The sequence below is a fragment of the Natrix helvetica genome (genome assembly GCF_964273705.1).
Source record: "Natrix helvetica genome assembly, chromosome: 3".
In the NCBI taxonomy this organism is placed as follows: Eukaryota; Metazoa; Chordata; class Lepidosauria; order Squamata; family Natricidae; genus Natrix; species Natrix helvetica.
In genome coordinates, this window is record NC_138549.1 from 10,491,478 (window position 1) to 10,515,646 (window position 24,169).

Sequence of the window (24,169 nt, forward strand, 5' to 3'; positions counted from 1 at the left end):
TCTATTTTACAGCTGCTGAATGTGCAAACATATAACCTAAAATCACCCTTTTTTCGGTTTGTCGCAGGAGTTTCCAACCCTAATTTACTGATTTTTAATGCAGTTATGTTAGATAGCAGCTGGAAGACTTCTACGATAAATGAAATAGAGAATTTAGCCACAACTAAATAATACATTTCAGAGTCAATTGAGATTATAAAATGAGCTGTTCTATCAGAAATACTAGATTATCTCAATAGTTTTTCACCATTATTGATGTCTTTCAAGATATATAGCCTTAAGTATTTGACCTATGTTCACTTTTCCGAACTGATTCCTGATATTTTGGGATCTCAGGGCCCATAATTCCCAACCAATATGGAATTCTGGGAGCTATGTCTGAAGAATGTTCCTTTGGAGAAGACTGCTTGATCTTGAGGTGTGTGTTTTATAGGAATGATCTTCAGGACATTGCTAAAATCTATGCATAGTTTATGAAGTCACATCAATGACTATTGGCTTTTTCTCCCATTTACAAGAAACCATGGCAGAAACTCATATTCCCATGACATTTTCATCTCATTGTGCTCATCTAATTAGACAATAAAATTGTGGGATTTTTCCCCCTTGAAAGGAAGTACATTGTGATCAATGACCCCGAATCCACAAACAGACCATAGAATGAATGCTAAACACAAGGGGAGATAAAAGCAGATATACTAATGAAAAGATAATGCTAGTTCATCTCAAATCACATGAGTCCAAAGAAGAGCCTTACCTGAATCAGATCAGCTTGCATAGAATTTAGACAAGACCATGTATGTATATGGAGCAAATGTAGAAGGATTGGTATGAAAAGACAGCTCAAGTGCGGGTTCAAAAGAGTTGAGTCTATATACAAGATAGAGACAAAACAGAACACCAAGGCCCAGCACTCTTCAACATCTTCATCAATGATTTGGACAAGGAGATAGATGGGGAACTCATCAAATTTGCAGATGACACCAAGCTGACAGGAGTAGCCAACACTCCAGAAGATAGGCTTAAGGTACAGAAGGATCTTGACAGACTTGAACATTGGACACTATCTAACAAAATGAAATTCAATGGTGAAAAAAGTAAAGTTCTACATTTAGGCAAGAAAAGCAAAATGCACAGGTACAGTATAGGTGGTACCTTGCTGAATAGTAGTAACTGAGAGAGGGATCTTGGAGTCCTAGTGGACAACCATTTAAATATGAGCCAGCAGTGTGCAGAAGCTGCCAAAAAAGCCAACACAGTTCTAGGCTGCATCAACAGAGGGATAGAATGAAGATCACGTGAAGTGTTAATACCACTTTATAATGCCTTGGTAAGGCCACATTTGGAATACTGCAATTCATTTTGGTCACCACGATCTAAAAAATATGTGGAGACTCTAGAAAGAGTGCAGAGAAGAGCAACAAAGATGATTAGGGGACTGGAGGCTAAAACATATGAAGAACGGTTGCAGGAACTGGGTATGTCTAGTTTAATAGAAAGAAGGACTAGGGGAGACATGATAGCAGTGTTCCAATATCTCAGGGGTTGCCACAAAGAAGAGGGAGTCAAACTATTCTCCAAGGCACCTGAGGGTAGAACAAGAAGCAATAGAATAGGTGGAAACTAATCAAGGAGAGAAGCAACTTAGAACTGAGGAGAAATTTCCTGACAGTTAGAACAATTAATCAGTGGAACAACTTGCCTCCAGAAGTTGTGAATGCTCCAACACTGGAAGTTTTTTGAAGATGTTGGATAACCATTTGTTGGAAGTGATGTAGGGTATCCTGCCTAAGCCAGGAGTTGGACTAGAACTCCTCCAAGGTCCCTTACAACTCTGTTCTTCTATTCTATTCTAAGATGGCTTAGACAAGGACTGTCAAACTCCCAGCCCACCAGCTGGATTTGTCATACACTCACCACGCCCACGCCCAATTTAGCGAAGGAGGAAAAAAGTCCCGGTATGTTACATGACAACGTTGACAATGTGAGTTTGACACCCCTGACTTAGGCAGTGTCATAAAAATTTGTTATATCTTGTCTTCTGCTGATGGAAGATACAAAACGGTTTGCAACAGTTAGAAATGCAGTATCGCTAGGATTTCTGCAGAAGAAGATGGCTGCTTGCGGCGTCAGTTTTAAGTCTGGTTGTGATGCCTGCCATTGACAAATTACTCTAATTTTGGTAAATGCTGACATTGTTGAAAAGAAGATAGTAGCATTCATTTCCCAGTGACAGTGTTTTGACAGAATATTTTCTCCTGTTCTGCTAAATAGATTAAGTGTAGGTAAATCTGACCGGTAAATTATTTCTCTTTTTTCTGACCTTTCCTGTCTATTTTCAACTTCGGTTTCAACTGTTTTTCAACTTTGGTTTTGCTGTTAGGAAACACAAAAATTGAATTCTCTGAACCAACACTGTCATCAGAGCAAAAATATTTGGAGAAATAAATGGTTTTATACTTCCAGCACTGTGTGAGACATTTGCTAGCTGATCTCTCTCTGTCTATCTGCCAACACTGACAATGCTTTACATGTGATTAAAAACCGGATGAAAGGATCCTATGCATATCAACACAAAGCAAAGCCTTATAAATAAAACAAAAGCTCCACCAAGAGTCTAAAATGGTAAGGAAAAGGCTTCGTAACAAAAGGGAGCTGATTAAGATTTATTGGTGTGAAAGTCTCTGAGCTCCAGAAAAAAATATTCAGGTGAAACACCGAAGATGCATAAGGCAAGGGAAGTCGATGACTGTAGACTGTTTTCAAGACAGAAGTTTTTTCAAGTGAGATCCTTCTTGCGTAAATGAAATGGAAAATAAATATACAGAAGGAGACGCTCTGGGCCTCCACTAATATGTAATATCATCAGAGAAAACTTTACTTGTTCTATTATAAATGAGATGTTGTATACAGGTAGTCATCGATTTACTGTCAAGGTTGAACTGATTTTGAAACATTTAAGTCTTACCGCTATTCAACTTGTCAAAGAACTGGGGCAGAGGGAAAGGGAGAAACAATACAGATGTGCCAGATGCAATCCGTGAGAGCCAAGAACCCCCACCAAGGCTACTGATGCAAGTGTCCAACAGAAAAGTGAACAGTTCTCAAAGAAAAAGGACAATTCATAATTGGACAATGTGACCAACCAAGGGTGGGGAGAAAAAAAGCTATTATTCAACTATATATATGCATTGCGTGGGAAAAAACAGATTTGGTTTTGATTCTTCTGTACCGAAATACTGTCTCCAATAAAGTTTTGCTTTTGGGATTTCAAAGTTCCTGAGACGGTTCATTTAGTGACCATTCGAACTTATAACCACCCTGTAAAAAGTGACTTACGACCATTTTTCACACTTATGACATTGCCCGATCTCCATAATCACATGATCAAAATTCAGATGCTTGGCAACTGACTCATATTTATGATGGTTGCAGTATTCTGGGGTTATGTGATCATCTTTTTGTGAACTTCTGACAAGCAAAGTCAGATCATTAGTATTTCTTATACAGTAATTAACACACTCGGATGCGAAGGAGTTCTACTCCCCCTCCCCACCTGAAAAGAGCTCTGTTCCAACTGCCAGTTGCCTCACATTCCGTTACCTCAGTTCAAATTGGCAGATGTTCCACTCCTTCACTCAGTAGCGGTCTGGGGCTCCTTACAGTACTAAACGTCAGTACCTCATCAAAATGTTTCTGCGTTCCACCTACGGAACTGCTTCCAGACTCAAGGTGGCAGGAGCAATATTCCCTTATGTGTTTTAATTACCGACCGCCACTTAACCAACAGATTGTGAACCAAATTTCTCCTGCACAGCCTGATCACATAGTTTTATTGTGAAGCACAGGTATCCAGCTAGTAACATTATATTAATTTGTTTCTTTATTATTATATTATTTTAATGTATTTCATTGCATTTTGTGTTTCTATACTTATTGGCATATTTTATTCATTTTAATAATTACATTAATCCCTATCTATCTTTTCTTACAACAGTGGTGAGTTCCTACCGAGTTCCTACCGGTTTGGCCCAGTTTGCCCGAACCGATAGTGGTTTGGTGGCCTGGGTTGCTGGAACCAGAAGTGACCCAGGCCTCCCACGCCCCTCTGGGTGGAGCCATAGGCACCGCCATCTTGTTTTTTGCTTCTGCGCATGCCCAGAGCAATTTTATTTGCATTGTGCATACGCGCAGAGCACACATCAAAGATGTGCGCAGCACGGCCACATCAAAGATGTGGGCAGCACGCCCACAAGCAAACTCACAGTAGTGACTGCCCACCTCTGCCTTACAATAATGCAAAAATTAGACTATGCCATCCCAGTACCTATAGACTGTTACAGATCAAAGTAAAACCAAAACACAATGCACAAACTCTGGTTGAACATTTATAGCTTTTTGTTTTTGTTTTTCATAGAAATAAAAGAGGTCATGGCTGTATAAGTTGCTTAGCTTAAGGGTCAGAAGGCACGATTAATTATATATTAAAAGGTTTTTTTTTTCCTGCCTTGCTGTATCCCTTCGACAAGAAAGTACTATCACACCCAAAGAGATCTGTAACTTCATGACTAAGCCAGTTTGTGCTCTCAAGTCTTTTAAGTGTAAAGACAAACAGCAGGTGAACAAAACCGAACTTTTGTAGTATGGGGAAAAATAATCAATAGCAACATCAAAAAAACCCACCCTCCTTTCAACTACTTCTAGCTCTTAAATTTTGAATACTAGCACAGCGAAGAAGCAGTGTTTTCACATAAGGGGGAGTTACTTTAAGCGGTGTTGACAGCCAGTAATAGCCAGCAAATGTCCACCATGGGACCCTGTGGACATTCATCAGAGAAAGTTCTCTGCCTAAACCATACAAACAGCAATGAGTTACCATGCCCTATTGACCATAGCAAGAGCAGATGTAAAAGTCTACACAACCTAAAAGGGATATCCCTAAGTAAGTGATTTTCCATTAAACTTAATTTTAGCCCAAAATGCTAAGGAAACTGGTTATTGTGCAATACAATGTGACATTTAGTTAATTGCTCAGTGATTTTTAGTCTATCAAGGATTAGAGAGTAGATACAAGAGGGTTTTTTCCCTCTATATTTCCCATGAATAAAGTGAGAAAACTAACTGTGATTTCTTGAAAACTAAACTTCTAGGTATATTTATTGAAGCACGTCAACTGGATTGCTTTGGTTCAGCAGACAGCGCTTGGATTTCAAAAAGCTTACATTGATCCAACAGTGTTTTCTGTTCTATTTCTGATGAATGGTCATTGCAAATTCCACCATGGCATGACTGGATACTCAGCCAATGCCAACAATTTTGAGGTACCAGACATGCAGTTGTGGAATTTACAGTAGTCAAAATAAACATGTAAATGCACATTTTTTTAAAAAAAATGCAACTAGATGTTTGAACGTAGCTTTAAATAAAATTGGATAAATGAGAAAATGGAACACAATGGCATTCAACACAAAGAATAGAATAGAATAGCAGCTGGAAGGGACCTTGGAGGTCTTCTAGTCTAACCCCCTGCCCAGGCAGGTAACCCTATACCATTTGAGAAAAAAAATGGTTGTCCAATCTCTTCTTAAAAACTTCCAGTGTTGGAGCATTTACAACTTCTGGAGGCAAGTTGTTCCACTGATTAATTGTTCTCACTGTCAGGAAATTTCTTTATAGTTCTAGGTTTCTGCTCTCCTTGATTGCTTCTTGTCCTGCCTTTGGGTGCTTTGGAGAATAGCTTGATTCCCTCTTCTTTGTGGCAATCCCTGAGATATTGGAACACTGCTATTATATTATCAACCCTACTCATTCTTTTCATCCAACTAGACATACCCAGTTCCTGAAACCATTTATCATGTTTTAACCTCCATTCCCCTAATCATCTTTCTTCTTCTTCTTCTTCTTCTTCTTCTTCTTCTTCTTCTTCTTCTTCTTCTTCTTCTTCTTCTTCTTCTTCTTCTTCTTCTTCTTCTTCTTCTTCTTCTTCTTCTTCTTCTATCATTCTAGCCATTGTCTACCCACTGCAGGATGAAGGCCTCTTCCATGTGTTTCCAAACTATACAGTCTGAGCTTGCTTGCTTTTGTCTGTTTGGCCCACAATACTTGCTGATGTTGTTCATCCATCTTGTTTTAGGTCTCTTTCCTGGATGCTTTTTATCAAGTGCAATCCTACTATATTGCTGCTTTGACAAACCTGCCATCAGTTCTTCTTGCTATGTGACCTTTTCCATTTCAATTATTTTACTCTTTTGATAATGTCGTATACTTTCATTTGTTCTCTAATCTACGTGCAGGTCTTTCAATCTACTAAGGATGTTATTAGTGGATTAAAAAATACACCTTTCCCTCACCCTATTAAATCCTTCTAGCTGTGAAAAGTGCACATAAACTCACAATTGTTTGCAGAGTCTCCTAGATCACACTAAGTTTAAATTTGTTTATTCTGCATACATTCTGCAAACATTACATAAAGTAATTATTTCATAAAATATTTTTCCCCACATAGATACCCTCGATTACAGGGAAAGTGCAAATCCTAATTCAAAGCATTATTTGTTTAGTTGTCAAATTTCTAGGACACCCAACTCAGTAGCTGTAATTTATTTTAAGGGTTTCTTGTGAGGGCCATGACCATTTTCTTCGAAGGATATGAACTGTCGGCATCAATCAGATATGGAACTTGCTATGGTAAATAAATGTGAATGGCATAGTGCATAATTTCTGAAGATAGAACTAAAACAATTTAATGCTATTCTCTGGGAGTTAGGTTACCTCGTCATTTTTTTTTCTCCCTGTAGTACCTTACAATACACTATCTTCCCATTTATCTACCCATTCACCTGTGTTCCTCTCTCTCCAGAATCCAAAAATCAATATAACAGCTCTGCCAACAATCTTTCCATCATCATAAGTAAAGAACACACTTGGAATATTGCATCCAGATTTGTTTGCCATGATGTAAAAAAAAAAATATTTAGACTCTAGAAAGAGTGCAATGAAGAGCAATAAATATGATTGGCAGGCTGGATGCTAAAACATATGAAGAACAGTTGCCAGAATTGGTTAGTTTAATGAAAAAAGAAGGACTAGCAGTGTTCCAATGTGCTGCAGCTGTCAAAAAAGTCAACACAGTTTTAGGCTGGATTAACAGAGGCATAGAATGAAGATCACATGAAGTGTTGATGCCACTTCCTAATGCCTTGGTAGGGCCACACTTGGAATATTGCATCCAGTTTTGGTCACTATAATGTAAAAAATATACTTTAGAAAGAGTGCAGAGAAGAACAACAAAGATGATTAGAGGACTGGAGGCTAAAACATATGCTGGAATTGGGTATGTCTAGCTTAATGAAAAGAAGGACTACCAGTGTTCCAATATCTCAGGGGTTGCCACAAAAAAGAGGGGGTCAACCTATTTTCCAAAGCATTAGAAATCGGGAAAAGAAGCAATGGGTGGAAACTAATCAAGAAGAGATCTTTGAACTAACTAAAAACAATTCATCAGTGGAATGGCTTGTCTCCAGAAGTCCTCCATCACTGGGTATTTTAAAAAAGAAATTGGATAATCACTTATCTGAAATCTTGGTTGAGTGGGGTTGAGATCTGGATAAGAAAACCTCCAAGGTCCTTTCCAACTGTTATTCTGCTATCTGCATCCATGCTTTTTTCATAACATTTTATTTGATGGTTTGTTTATTAATGTTTTAGCCTGGAGTGTGGCCGTTTGAAATTCGATAATCAGAAAAAAAAAGTGTGAAGAAGTCCTGGCTACTGGACATGATTGATTTGAATTAGTTCTGTGAATCTTGAGTTAATTTTGAGTTAATCTTGACTAAGCTTGTCCTAAAGATATAGGTAGGCTTTTATCGTAAAACTAAAAATATTGTTTGATTATAGATCACCAAGTCAGTGTCTTTGCAAGTGACAACTCTCTCTAGGTAACTCTTAGCAGCCACAGAGATAGATCTTCATCAAGATGATCTGTCCCCAATTGGCTCCTCCATTCTAATGGTACAATCTTTAGGGTTTCCATTGGTACAATATTCCAATTACTGTTCTCATAGAATACATTTGTTTTATGGACTGACTGTGAGTCATCTCTTTATTGTTTCATTATTGTTTTTTCCAGATTCTGTTTCACTAATTGTATTTTTCATTGATGTAAAATTTCAATGACATACCTATTGATTGATTGATTGATTGATTCATTGATTGATTCATTTATTCATAATGATTGTAATAGGGTATTGCTTCCCCCCCCCAGGTTCTTCCTTTCTACCTTTCAGCTTATAACTCTGGAATCCTGCAGTAATCCTGCTTCTGAATACTAAGCTGATTTTGTCCTGCTTAGCTTCCTAAATCTAGAAAATTTAATTTGACTTTCGAATGTCAAGCTTTCACTTTATTCCATCAATTCTGAGCCAGCAATAAAAGGTTTTTATTTCCTCTCTACCCTCCCTGCTATTTTGAATGTTCACTTTCAAGTATTTTAGCTGTGTTATTTACCTCAGCTTCAGTTGGGCTAAAGCAAGCTAATTATCCCAACTACTTCAGGTTTCTTTGTTTGCTAATTAAGACAACCATTTGGCACCCTTAATATTAGATTGTCACAAGTAAAGATATAATATGCTTCATCTGCTTGAAATCTCACTTATCATCTTGGGTTTGAAGATGCACAACAACAGGAAGTATGGGAAGTTAACTGAGAAGGTTTATTCCTCAGTGGAATATTTTTTTGGAGATGTTTTGCAGGATTCTATGAAACTACGCTGACCAATTCAGAGAAGCTGAAACTGGGTTCAAAGAAGGGCAGCTGGGGCGATCAGGGAAATAAAAACTAACTTTAGGAAAACAGATAGAAGAATATAAAAATTCTTAACTTTGGGGAAAAAAATCAATATGAGAGCACTTTAAAAAGTACCAGATGTCAAGTGCCATGGAAATAAGAAGGCCCAGGCAGTTCAAATGGGTATAAAGTTTCATTGCAAGCTTAAACTCTCTACAAGAATCTGAACTACTAACAGTCAAAGCAAATTGGCGGTAGATAAGAGTCAAAGGAATTCAAGGTGGACTGGACTTAGATCTCTCCTGGATGTGAAGGGACTCATGACTGATGTCACATTTAACTCTTTCTTTGGACACATCCAGTAGTGGGTTTCTACCGGTTCAGACCGGTTCAGCCAAACCGGTAGTGGTTTGGCAGCCAGGGTCACTGGAACTGGCGGTGACCCAGGCCTGCCACGCGAACCAGCATTAGTACCACCCCTGGGCACATCCTAGTCATCTTCTATATCTGAAGGGATATTTCATGGAAGAAGTCCAAGAACCGGCATGCATTAATCCAGAGTGAGAGCCGAAGAGATTTTAATAAGATCAAGAAAGGCAGATTTCAACTTAATTTCTTGATAAAGCAGTTCAACAATGGAATCAATTCCCTCAAATTTTCTGCGCAACATTATCCGTTGCGTGCCTGGGGTAAGCAGATATCTGAAAACCTCGTGTTTCCTCGTTATTTCATCCTCTAATCTGACTGTTAAAAATTAAAACATTGAGGCAAGCAAAGGAAATGAGGAGATTATACAAATGTGCCTTTTTAAAGGGAAGATTGCTAAACTTTGCCCAGAATTTATCACAATTTATCACAAGGTGTAGCGTTATGGAAATTGGTCCTAGCTTGTTTTACATTGCATCAAGATGAACGTTGATACCACAAGAAAAGCCAAGTTAAAATCTGACGGTTTCTCAGGATGCGCCAGGATGAATTGGGGAGGAGTCCTGCTAATTTCCAGTTTCATTCTTCAGCCTTCTGAAACATTCCTTACTCAATATTGGAAGAAAAAAAACATCTAGTTCAGTTCCAATCCAGGAGGAAGGCACTGGAAATAAAATGGAAGCTGACTGGAAAGAATGTGATTCTGGTGCAGCCGACAAAATGGAGTTGAGAGTGGGTGGGTTTTTATACCTTCCGGTTTCCTAAGGGGTCATGGCTGGCTCTATAGGCAAAAGGGGAAATGCAAATCCTTGGTGTTTGTCTGATCTAATTTGTCCACCTTTTGGCTTGTTGCTTATCTGGAATTTCTTCCTAACCTAGTCTATGTGAATGGATTACCAAATCTGCATTTCTAAAAGCTGGCCTTCTCGGTTTCTGCTTAGAGCAGGGAAACTGGGGCTGTTTCTGCCTCCCTTAAGTTTTTCCTCCCCCATGTTGTGGCCCACCAGTTGCCAGCAGAGTTGGCAGCAGTTTCGGACAGTCAGAAGGAACATGGGCCAGTCCTGGAGTCTGGGGAAGGCTCTGATGAGGACTCTGTGTCAGAGGCAGAGATGTGGCCAGAGCCATATGCCAGTTATCAGCTGCCTTCAGAGTCAGACATCAGTGAGGCAGACAAACAGCTGGAGTCTGTTCCCAGTGTGTGCATGAGCAGGGTTGCCAGACAAAGGGAACAGCCAAAGGACAGGGGTTGACTTGGGAGTAAGTTCACATGTGGATGATTAATGGCCCCTCCCAGAGGAAGTAAAAGAGGAGCAAAAGGAGAGTAGAGTTTGCAGGAGACAATTAGTTTGCTTAAGTGGTTTGCAGGTATCCGCCTGTCAGCTCTCCAAGTCTGATAAGATCTGTGACTGTAAAAAGGCTTTATTAGATATGAATGAGCAGAATTCACAGTAAATTAATAAAAGGGTTTTTTACTGGGACAAGGAGTTTGCTCCATGCTCTTATGGAGCCTAAGTCAGAATACCCCATTTCTCCTTTAGGTGAATATTATATCCTGCCTTTTTCATATTCCCCCAAATATTTCATTTTTCAGAGAGGAGGGCACTTCCCACATCAGTCTGTACACAATTGCTATTTCCCCTACAAGCTCAAACACATCTTAGAGACTTTTCGCTCTGGATGTTCCCCAGGTTGATAGTTATGTACTCCAGCTAAATCCATCCCTTTTTGCTTTCAGTTAAGCACTAGGCCTAAGATCTGGTTTGAGGCAAAGTCCACACTTTTTGCACAGATTGTATGGATTAGGAGACAAATTCGAACAGGCTAAAATTTGAAATCATCTCTCTCATTCAACCGCCTCTGCGCAGCCCTAATATACAGCTTGGGGTGTAATGCAGCAGAAAAATGCAGTTTTTGAGTTTTGTGTGCTGGGTTACTTTCTTCCTTCCCAGAAGGCACTATATCTAAAGAGGGATGGTGGGATTCAGAGATCAATCAATCTATCCTGAATTCAGAATTGCCCTTCTGATCATATTGACCACCTGCTCCTAATGTAGCCTTTTAGGTAGATGAGGGGGAGGGGACTGTATCTAGAGAGACATTCTAAAGCTGAATCTAAATCTTTGTCCCATGAATATAAATATACATCATACAAGATAATACAGCCCCCCCCCCTTGCTAAGAATAAAATAATTTCTGCAATAATATCTTGAGGCAAATATGAATCTTCTTTACTGTGTTTTTTCTGTAAGAATACCCAATTAAAATATCTCTGGCTTAAACTCTCTGGGTTTATGTAACATTTTCTCTAACCATGTTTGTATTTTAATCCAATAGCTTTTTGCATCCCGAGACGTCCACCACATATGATAGTACGTTCCTAGCAATTGATGACATTTCCAACATTTAGCTGATTTATCCTGAAACATTTTTTTTTGCTAATCTTTCAGGAGTCATATGCCATCTATAAAACATTTATATAAATTCTCTTTGTATGCTGTCGCCATTGTCAGATTATAATTCTTTTCCCACAGTTGTTGCCATTTTTCTACTTCTATTGTATATCCAAAGTTTTTTGCCCATCTTATCATTGTTTCTTTCAATTCTTTCCTTTCCTTTTCTCTTCTCTTCTCTCCTCTTTTCTTCTCTTTTCTCTTCTTTCTTCCCTTATCTTCCATTCCTTTCTCTATTTCTTCTCTTTTCTCTTCTCCTCTTCTTCTCTTCTCTCTTCCTTCCCTTCTCTCTTCTCTTCTCTCCTCTTTTCTTTTCTTCTCTTTTCTCTTCTTTCTTTCCTTATCTTCCATTCCCTTCTCTATTTCTTCCCTTTTCTCTTCTCCTCTTCTGTTCTCTTCTCTCTTCCTTCCCTTCTCTCTTCTCTTCTCTTCTCTTCTCTTCTCTTCTCTTCTCTTCTCTTCTCTTCTCTTCTCTTCTCTTCTCTTCTCTTCTCTTCTCTTCTCCCTTCTATCTTTTTCTCTTTCCCTCTCCCTTTCCCCTTCTTTCTGTGAATATAAACTTGCAACATCCAGAACATTATTCCACTAATAATGATTATCTAATTATTGTGTGGTGTCCTGACCAGTGTTACACAAACACATCACCTTTGAATGGGCACTTATTGCCAAAAAGATGAAGCAAACAGTAAACATTGTTACAGGTGACTAAACACACCAGATGACTTTTTTTAAAAGGAAAACAGGAGAGAGGAGAAAGAAAATATTGTTTTTTTTTAATGTACCTATTTAAATGAATTAAAAGAAATAAAAATCATAGCACAAGAGGGAGACAAAGAGAAAATAAAAATGAACTACAGGCAATTTCAGTAGAATCCTTTGAAAGTAAGGGAGGATTTTTTTTTTTTAAAAAAGTTTGGTATATATTTTTTCCCCATTTCACGAAAGTTTTTAATGCTGCATCAGCAAATGGTGAATATTATAGAAGTTATGCCTGAAATTGCTACGGCATGCAAAATTAATGGACTGTTCAGGAAAAAAAACCTAGCCAGTAAAATGAAAGCCGAACAAAAAAAGTTTATGTTTGCCATCCGAGATTATACGCAGGTTATTCCCTGTGGCATTGTGGTGTATATACTCTACTGAATGAATTGTGGTGGATTTAAAAGCAAATAATGGATAGAAAAAAGTTTAGTTTGTAATTAACCAGAATCAAATGAGCATAAGTGCTGCTTTGCACATGTTCAGACTAGGTTTTTTCCCCCCTTTCTTTTCTTTAATGTTAGCTGTTACATTCTTTAGAAGTAGGCATGCTTACTTCCTCATGATACATTCTAATCTCTCCTTCAAGACCCACGGAGCAAAATCATACAAGAAGCAAAAGTAGCTAAATATGCATCTTTCTGAACCTGCCCATGGCAAGCTTGGCTTCACGCTGTTATGTATTGCAAGTTAGCAAGAAGAGTTATCACACTGGAAAAGAAGAGAAGGGGTGGGGAACCAGAGAGAACGGTGCAGCACTTATGGGAGTAAACGGGAAAAAAATATTTTTATAGATGATCATCACACATTCTTTGCATGTAAATGAAAATAAATGTTCTGATGCTACAAACGTGTGTTTTTCTTTGAAAAATCAAATCTTCCTTCAGTTGGCCTTTACTTCCGATGACTTCACAGATACATCTGTGCATCAGCTACCACGGATGATGTTACTTCGTTTGGTAATCTAGCATCTGCCTAGCATTGGTTAGGTTATCTGGTTGGGTAATTAAGCATCTGCAAGAAAACCACAAAAATCAGAGAGCACCAAGGATCTCACAGGTCAAATCCTGAACTAGAAATATTCTCTTCTATACAGTAGATACATTTGTATAATTTTCTTTGGCAAAGATCCTTAAACCTATTTATCTCCAAACCAAATGTGACCTTGCTTCCTATGGAGATCAATCCTAGAAGACTAAGTTCTATAAGACTGCATTAAACCAAGTTTCTTGGGATGGTTTTTTTCCCCATAAACAGTTTTATTTTTCATAACATATAATCACATGTATACTATTACATAGCCAACATCATATTGTATTATTAAATGTTTATATTAATTCATCTTATCATCAACTCCCCAAAAGAAAAAGAAAAAAAAAAAACAGTTATTGACTCTTCTGCTCTCCATACACTATATTTGTGCATTCACTTTCTTCTCCCTCTCTCATCCCCCTCCCTACCTCCTTTCTTCTCTCTGTCCTCTTTCCCTTCTCTCCTTCCCTTCCCTTTCTCCTTTTCTTCTCACTCTTCATCTCATTTGCTTGGTGTATTTCAGCTTCTGAGCAAGTTCCATTTTATGTTGATGGTTATAGTTCCTTTTCAATATACATATTTAATTTTAAACATATATTACAATAGCTGGGTTACAATTCCCAGCTATTCTCATTGTTATATTTATATAATTATACATCTTTACGCACCCCCAATTTGTGATTCTGTCTTTAAGTCTCAATAGTTTCCCATTATAAGTATATTTCAAGTTCCCTCTCCAGTTTTCCACGTCTTGGATTAGATTACCTTTAGTTGTCTATGAATGGCAAACCTCACTATTCAATATTCATTTCAATTCCCTTAATCTATGGTATAGTATAACAAACGGTAAACATCTCGCTTTATTTCATCATCTTAAAAGTTCTATGTATATCCATGTTTCACATATTTTAACCCATGCTTAGTTGTCCTTCTGTTGTCGCTTCCAGTCCATTTGCCACTCAGTTTAATTATCATGTATAAAAGTGAACTGCAAACCTCTGCTTCACAACCTCTTCATGTCAGTTTCATATTTATCCACATTCCATATATTTTGGCCTTTGTTTAGTTATCTTTCCATTATTATATTCAACCTGTTAGCAACTCCATTTTATTGTCATGTTTTTTCACAACCTCCCCACATCAATATCAATATCATATTTATCCATATTCCATATATTTCAACCTTTGCTTAATTATCTTTCCAATATTACATTCAATCAATTAGCAGCTCCATTTTTGTTGTCATATTTAGAATAAAATCCTTATCTTAGTTTTATATTCTCCCACATAAAAATTTCTGGTTTTCTGATTTTTTTTCCTAGTATTTTGTCCCATTTCTCTGCTTCTGCCCTTTCCCTTCTCTTTGCTTCGGTGCATCCACTCTCCCCAACTTTTCCCAAGTCTCCACCAAAAGGATGTTTTTTATTTCTCTTTGTTAGGGTGAAGCCTCCCCCTTCAATTTCCTTATGCCACTAACAGCCTCAACCTCTTTTGTCTGCCTTTTGTGTCCCTCCATATATATATATATTATACATCCTTATATATACATATACATATATACATATATACATATATACATATATACATATATACATATATACATATATACATATATACATATATACATATACATATACATATACATATACATATACATACATACATACATACATACATACATACATACATACATATACATATACATATACATATACATATACATATACATATACATATACATATACATATACAGTTCAAAGTTTTGGTCCACCTTAAATTTGTCCACTTCCACTGTTGTAGGGGAGAATGATGGGAGCCATCTTGGTCTTTTGTTCTTTCAGTTCTGTTGAAAGAAATGTCCTTCTGGGTTCGGCTCCAAGTGGGGAAAAAGACACTGGAGACATGGAGGCTGCTTGGAAAGATGGTTTTAATGGTGGACAGGAGCACATGGCTTGAGTCCTGAATAGAAAAGGTGATCACATGCTTCAATGTTGGTGGAGAAGAAGAGAAGGGAAGAGAAGAGGAGAGCAGAGGGATGAAGAAGGGCTTGCAGGGCTTTTTATAATCTGTTCTGCCCCACCTATCTGTTTCCTGTTCCTGTGTAAGAAATGTATTCTGATTGGTTGCCAGACTCCCATGGGCCCGTGCAAGGACAACCCTCTAGGCTGAGTTTTGAATCCAGGTTTGATTGAGTTCAGATGCCATGTGGTCAGTTGAGTAAAGGCTTATATTATCATGCCTTCATTCCCATCCCCCTGGAGCTGAAGGGGAGAACTCTTTATTATGTAAAGTGGACTAGCTTGGCCTCCTTAATGGCCCATTGACAAAGTGGGGATGGGCAGGAAGCTGCAGGAATTTACTTTGTGTTTAAAATGTGTTTCTCCCTTTTTCACATCCAGGAAAATATAATATTCTGCCTTTTCAATATTTCCTAGGATATTTCATTTTTCTGGGAGAGGGCTGGGTGATAACTTCCTACAGTTCCAAGATTGCAGTTAGTTATACAAAGTCTTACTTTGAGGTTCTGGTCCACTTTAAACTTTAGCTATTGCGGGACTGGAAGTGAAGCTGCGGCCATCTTAATCTTTGCAGTAAAATAAAAAGACAAAGGAGGGAAGAAAAAAAGAAGAAAAAAACCCTTAGCATTTTCCAGTTCTTATTTCTGTAATAATTCTTCCCCCTGTTACCTTCCGTCTCCAATCAGCCACAGCTGTTTAAAACATATCAATTAGAACAAACTTATAAAGAGCTAGATTCGGGTACATGTCTCTTTTGCCTCCTGCACTTCCAACTTCTGATTTATGGTAATTGATTAGTTAAAACTTCCCACACAGTCAAGGTTAGGTTAGCTGTTATCGGAGAAAAAGAGATCAAAATATTTGGTTTCTATCTAGTATCTGAGACCAAATTAGAGTTTACATTATGTGGGTTCAGAAGAAGACATGGTTTTATCTTCATTGTTTTAGCTGGAAGGAATTCAAACAAAGTTAAAATACCCCATCTTCTGTTTAAGATCCAAAATTATATGGGTTTGGAGCTGCTCTGCTTTCTGTTCTTCTGTTCGAGAGTGCAGACTTTTTCAACCCTCCACCTTCCTTTCTTGCTTTTCTTTTAGGGAAAAAAAAAGTCCCAATCTGACCATCAGTAGTATTAATGTTCTCAAAATTTAATTGCCTTTTCCAGTTTTAATTTATAGTTGTGGTTTAGATAAATTCTCTTACCAGGTCTGTTATCTCTCCCAGACTCCCCCTGTTCCAAACTTATTTTGACAAAAAGACCAGCATCTTGTCAGCCATAGAGACTGCCCCCCCAACTCCGATTCATAGGCAAATCTCTAATCCACGAGAGATCTGTTGCTTAATACAATACAATACAATGGCAGAGTTGGAAGGGACCTTGGAGGTCTTCTAGTCCAACCCCCTGCCTAGGCATGAAACCATATACCATTCCAGACAAATGGCTATCCAACATCTTCTTAAAGACTTCCAGTTTTGGGGCATTCACAACTTCTGCAGGCAAGCTGTTCCATTGTTTAATTGCCCTCACTGTCAGGAAATTTCTCAATTCTAAGTTGCTTCTCTCCTTGATTAGTTTCCACCCATTGCTTCTTGTTCTACCCTCAGGTGCCCTGGAGAATAGCTTGACTCCCTCTTCTTTGTGGTAACCCCTGAGATATTGGAACACTGTTATCATCTCTCCCCTAGTCCTTCTTTTCATTAAACTAGACATACCCAGTTCCTGCAACCTTTCTTCATATGTTTTAGTCTCCAGTATCCTAATAACCTTTGTTGCTCTTCTCTGCACTCTTTCTCTCAGGGTCTGATGAGACACTGTACCTTCTTCACCCCCACCTCCAGTGGGGGTTCAAATTCAAAAGAATCTTCAGAGATGGTTTGTCAGATAGGGTTCATGTGAGACTCTTAGGAGCCCACATATTCCAAGCCTATCCAGCTGGAGCACTTCCTGTCAAATCATTTTTGGGGATGTTTTAATATTTGAAGGACTGACTACTCCTGGGTCTTGTGATCATTAAGGGAGATCCCCAAAAGTCTTCTGTTTACCAAATCAGGACACCACACCATTCCAAACCCCCTCTAAGTTGAATAACGTATTCAAGGTTCTAGAGCAGGGGTCGTCAACTTTAAACACTCAAAGAGCCACAGAGGTCCTAACCAGAAGCCCCTCGTTCAATTCTGGAGCCAACTGGAAATCTGGTTCTCCCACCATACAGTCTCCTCCTAGCACAGCATCCTTTTTCCTCTGCTGACCAGAAGTCATGTCAACCGCAATAATACATGAGCACACATTAGATACAAACTCAATGTAAACCGCTCCAAACTTGATTGCAGAAAATATGACTTCAGCAACAGAGTGGTCAATGCCTGGAATGCTCTAACTGACTCTGTTGTTACATCCTCAACCCCCATAATTTTAACCTTAAATGGTCTATTATTGACCTCACCCCATTCCTAAGAGGTCAGTAGAGGCGTGCATAAGCCCAGCAGTGTGCCTAACACTGCTGTTAGCCCCATCCTTCTGTCCCCGTTTCCTGCATTCTTATTCATGTTTATTCTTATTCCTGTTATCTTGTACATGAGTGAAAAACTAAATAACTAAAATAAATAACACATGTCAACCCTACTCCTTCTTGTGTCTAGTCTGGCCATACCCAATTCTTCAAATGTTTTTGTCTCCAGGCCCTTAATCATCTTTGTTGCACTTTTCTTCTTTGCACTTTTCCCAAAATTCAACATCTCTTTTTTTGTAATATGGTGACCAAAACTGGATGCAATATCCCAGAAGTGGCCTTACTAAGGATTTATAAAGCGGCACTCACTGTTAGAACAATTCCTCCTTAGTTCTAGGTTCCTTCTCACCTTGATTAGTTTCCATCCATTGGTTTTTTTCCCCCCTTGCTTTCTGATACTTTAGAAAATAGGTTGACCCCCCTCTTCTTTACGGCAGCCCTTCCAATGCTAAGAGCAATGTTATTTTTAGGGACTTTTGATGGTGGAACCTTTCTTCTTTTGTTTTTGATGTTAACTAATAATAATAATAAATTAATAAATTTAAATTTATTAGCCGCTCCCTTTCCAGACAGGACTTGGGGCGGCGTACAGTGGGGCATATAAAACATATACAACACATAAACATACATATATACAGGACATACATACATGGAGGAGGTAACAAATTACATCACATTGGACAATTAAAAGTCACCATTAAAAATACCCCAATTGTAAAGCACAATTTAAAATTTAAGGTTTTTAAAATTTAAAAGAACTGTCAGGAGGAGTAAGAAAAGTTTACGGTTGAGCCAGGCCAGATAATTGAAAGAAGTGGGTCTTCAGCTGTACACGGAAGGAGCGGAGATCGGAAGTAGTCCTGATGTCACGGGGGAGGTCATTCCACAGGGCTGGGCCCATCACAGAGAAGGCTCTACTCCTGGGTGTCGCCCCCCGGCACTGTTTGGCGGACGGCACCCGAAGAAGTCCCTCTCTGTGTGAGCGGATTGGTCGTAGGGATGTATGGGGCAGGATGCGATCCTGCATGTAACTAGGCCCTGTGCCATGAAGCGCTTTAAAGATCATAATCAAAACCTTGAAACGCACTCGGTAGACTACAGGAAGCCAGTGCAGCTCGCGCAGGAGAGGTGTTACAGGGGAGTATCTAGTCCTCCCCATAATCACCCGCGCGGCCGCGTTCTGGACCAACTGCAGTCTCCGAGTGCATCTCAAGGGAAGCCCCATGTAGAGAGCATTGCAGTAGTCCAGGCGAGACGTCACTAGCGCATGGGTGACTGTGCGTAGGGCATCCCGGTCCAATAAGGGGCGCAATTGGCGCATCAGGCGAACCTGATGGAACGCCCCCCTTGCCACGGCTGTTACATGGTCATCCATGGACAGCCGGGCATCTAGGAAGACGCCCAAATTGCGCACCTGTTCCATGGGGGCCAGTTGCACGCCCCCGATGGCCAGAGATGGAAGCAACTGGTTGAACCGGGAGGCCGGAAGCCACAGCCACTCCGTCTTGGAAGGGTTGAGTTTTAGTCGGTTGTCATCCATCCAGACCCGTACGGCCTCCAAACACCGGGACATCCTTTCGACGGCCTCATTGGGGTGGTTCGGGGTGGAAATGTATAGCTGAGTATCATCAGCATACAGATGATATCCCACCCCAAAGCCACGGATGATCTCGCCCAGCAACTGGATTGTAAACCATTGTCGGTATCAGCTGTTTGTTGAAAATCATTAAATGCAGGGTGCTTTTTTTTTTTTAAAGGAAATACTGCATTAAAGCAAAACCCAAGTGGAAGTGGGCAGCTAGAGAGGAACAAGGTGGGAAGGGTTCAGCTTTTGTGAAGCTTCTTGCTAAACCCATCCTACGTCCTCAGCCTAATTTCAACAGACTTTGCAAATTAGCGGTTCATTGAGCATGTTTGCCTTGCAGGGAAAATGGCCGTAATATTTGACTCAGTAAAAGCCCATCACAGCACTTGAAGATCTCCTGTGTCCCAAAGACCCCTTAAAACTTTTTCCCCAAGGCTGTTTTCTTAAGCTATTTTCCATTAGTCGACTCACTAATGTAAGACATTTGAACCAGGGAGAATTTCAGCTTGTACTTTGGCAGGACTTTGTATATCTTTTTCTGAAAGTGCACCAGACTTTGGGAAAAAAATAACAATAAAGAAAGAGTCTTATTTTGTGTATTAGCTTCTGAGATTTGGAAAATAAACTGCAATTGTCAAAACAAAAACCCTCCTCTTTGCCTTTATGGGATATAGACTTTTGTCTCAGACCCTTGATATTTAGTCTCCTTAAGAATTTAGCGAGAGCAATAGTAGAGAAATATAAACTCTGAAATATGACATTTGAATCTTTTTTGGCCACTGAGCAGCTGATTTAATGAGCAACCTTAAACCACAATATTGATATTAGCAAAGTTGCTATTCTGAAATTTGTCCTCCCAGTTCTTTTGGAAAACTATTTAAAAAGATAATAATGGACATAAGAATTATTTTCCTTCTAATCATCTATTTTCTGCCTTTGTTCTTACTACATTTCCTCCTTAACAAAATAAATAGAGATTTTGCAGTATAGTGGCATGATTGTTGTTATTTCCAAACATTAGTTAAGGTTTGGATTTCCACTACAGTTGAAGATTAGGCTTAAGGAAAAGAAGCAATAGCATTTAGTACTTAGACTTATATACTACTTCATAGTGTTTTACAGCCCTCTCTAAGCAGTTTATAGAGTCAGCATATTGCCCCCAATAATCTGGTCCTCATTTACCGACCTCAAAAGGATGGAAGGCTGAGTCATCCTTCAGCCTGGTGAGATTCGAACTGCCAATCTGCTGGCAGTCGGCAGTCGAAAGAAGTAGCTTGCAAATTCTAACCAATGCACCAGCATGGCTCTTAAGGAAGGAAGATTAGGGCTTAAGGGCTCCATTTGCTAATTAATTCAGTTATTTATAGTAGTTTTCTGTAATAACCTTGCTCCAGACAAAAGGCATTTCATTCTGTCCTACAATGTTATCAACACAACAGCTTTGTGAGGCAAGTTGTTTATAGAGATTAAAACTGGCACAAAAATCCTCTGGTGAACTTCTTTGATTATATACCTGGATATTAAATTTTCAGGCCTGTACCATTAAACTTATTTTCTAGCGTGTCATCACTTTAAGACTGAGCAAAAATGCCTTAGCAAAAATGCCTTAGCAAAAATGTTGAGATGTGATGTGATGTGATGTGTGTGTGTGTGTGTGTGTGTGTGTGTGTGTGTGTGTAAGATTTCTGAATTAGTTACAAAACTGTACACGGTATATTTTCACCATTCGGCATCCTGAAGTTTTTGATTTCCAGATTTCTCATGCTGCCTGTTAGTTGAATTAAAAGTAAACCTTATTGGAGAAGCCGTGTATTAAATTCTTCCTTTACTGAGCTGCAGTTTCCTTTCCAAAATTCCTAACATTTGAATTTAGAGTAGAAGCATAATCAGATAGCAATGGCACTTAGATTTAAATACTACTTCATAGTGCTTTACAGCCCTCTCTAAGCAGTTTACAGAGTCATCATATTGCCCTCAATAATCTGGGTCCTCATTTTACCGACCTCGGAAGGATGGAAGGCTGAGTCAACCTTCAGCCTGGTGAGATTCGAACTGCCAAATTGCAGGCAGCCAAAAGTCAGTAGAAGAAGCCTGCAGTACTGCATTCTAACCAATGTGCCACCATGGTTCTGGATGCTGGATCTAAGGGACTGCCACAAAGAATAAGGGGTCAACCTATTCTCCAAAGCACCTGCTGGATCTAAGGGACTGCCACAAAGAAGAAGGGGTCAAACTATTCTCCAAAGCACCTGAAGGCAGGACAAGGAGCAATGGATGGATAACTAACCTAGAATTAAGGAAAAAATTCCTGACAGTTAGAACAATTAATCAGTGGAATTAACTTCTGGAACTTGCCTCCAGAAGTTGTGGATGCTCCAATGATTAACCCATGGAAATAACTTCTGAAACTTGCCTCCAGAAGTTGTGAATGCTCCAAGACTAGAAGTTTTTAAGAAGAGATTGGACAAAGATTTGTCTGAAACAGTATAGAGTCTCCTGCTTGTGTAGGGGGTTGGACTAGAAGACTTCCAAGATCCCTTCCAACTCTGTTATTCTGCTAACAATATCCCCTGACTATCTATATCATGCCAGGTTAAATGAACCCTCTATCCAATTTATTGGCTAACAATCCAAATTAATAATACTACCTCAACATCTACAATATTGCAAATGGCATCTAAAATGCCATTTTTAAAAAAGAGACTGGTCTGCCATTTGTCTGAAACAGTATAGGGTCTCCTGCTTGAGGAGAGGATTGGACTAGAAGACCTGCAATGTCCCTTCCAACCGGAGGTGGTATTCGGCAGGTTCTGATCAGTTCTGGAGAACAGGTAGCGGAAATTTTGAGTAGTTCGGAGAACTGGTAAATACCACGTCTGACTGGCCCCACCCCTATCTCTTCTCTGCTTCCCAAGTCCCAGATGATCAGGAGGGAATGGGGATTTTACAGTATCCTTCCCCTGCCACGCCCACCAAGCCACGCCTATAGAACCGGTAGTACAAAAAAATAATAATCCCACCAGTGCTTCCAACTCTGATATCCTCTTATGTCAAAACGTCTAAATATATAATCAGGAACGGAGGATAGATTCATAGATTATTCAATGCTTACTAAGTTACACCATAGAGTTGATTTTTCCAACAGCAAAAGAATGAAGATCGCTGTTCATTTCAAGACACAAATGGTTTCTGGTTTACTCATGAGTTATCTTTTTGCCTTACAGAAACAAACAGTTAAAACCATTATTTTATTCCATGGATCTTCGAAACCATTCTCTGCAGGCCCCTCTTGAAAACAACTGGGTCTCCTGTGTAAGAGGATGGTTGTTTCTTTGTATTTTCTTACTTGTTAATTACATAACATCTTTGTCTTGATGTATGATATTTGGGTTTTAATTAAGCTGTCTCCTTTCTGTTGCTTCTCAAACAAACTTTCAGGATTTGCTGAGATTAATTATGCCTCTTGTGATTAAGCATTGTTCTATACCTCATCTCCTTGTTCCTCATCTCCTTCTTGGTGAATGAGCATGGAATTGACATATGAATTCTAACTTGCATAACACCCAGGTGAAACTCAGCTGAACAGCTACATATTATGATGTGTCAGATTCTTGGAGGCGTCTCTATTCTGTTCATCTAGTTCTAGGAAGTCCCAAAGGTGCTTTTTTCAGAAGGCAACTGGACTTTCTTATTTTTTTTTCTTTTGAAGACATTTTGCTTCTCATCCAATAAGCTTCTTCAGCTGTTCTTCAGACTGGAATAGTGGGGAAAGGAAGGATTTATATGCCTTGCAAACAGCTTGTCATTTGCATCCTTTTAGAGGATCCTTCAGGCCACTTAGAGGTTTATCTGTGTCCTCAGAGACCTGAGTGGTGCTCCTGGTTCCCTTAGTCTGCAATTTTTATCCTGGAAATCCATTTCTTCTCCCACACCATTCAAAGGGCGTCCCTCCAAAATTGTATAGCAAAAAGTCTGTAGAGATTCTCAGTCATCAAAGGTGCTTTTTTTTTAGGAGGCAATAGTGCTATCTTGATTTTTTTTTTTGAAGATGTTTCACTTCTCATCCAAGAAGCTTCTTCAGCTCTCACAGGGTGGTGGGGAATGGAAGAGATGAAGCTCCTATCATAGCTGAAGAAGCTCCTTGGATGAGAAGTGAAACATCTTCAAATGAAAAAAAAAAACACAAGAAAGTCCAGTTGCCTCCTGATGAAGCACTTTTGGGACAACCATGACATGGATGACTGAGAATTTCTACAGCCTTTTAGTTCTAGGAAGACTGAAAAAGGAAAATAAATGAAATAAGTTACCAAAAATGTATGGAATCCTTTTTAAAATGGATTGTTTCAGGGTCAAATCACAGCGAGTGCTTAAGAAAGATCTTAAGAACAGATTATCTATCAAACTTTATCTTGAATCTCATTTTTTTACAGAACTTCAGTGAAAATTAAACGTTTAATATTTTATAAGAGTATCACAATTTGCATAGTATTGGGGGTTTGAAATGGTATTTTTTTAATGCTATTGATGCTTCATACTTACTTAGTCTTGAGTGGTTTTTTTTTTTTGCTTTTAAATATTTGTATTTTAAATAGCATAGCAATAGC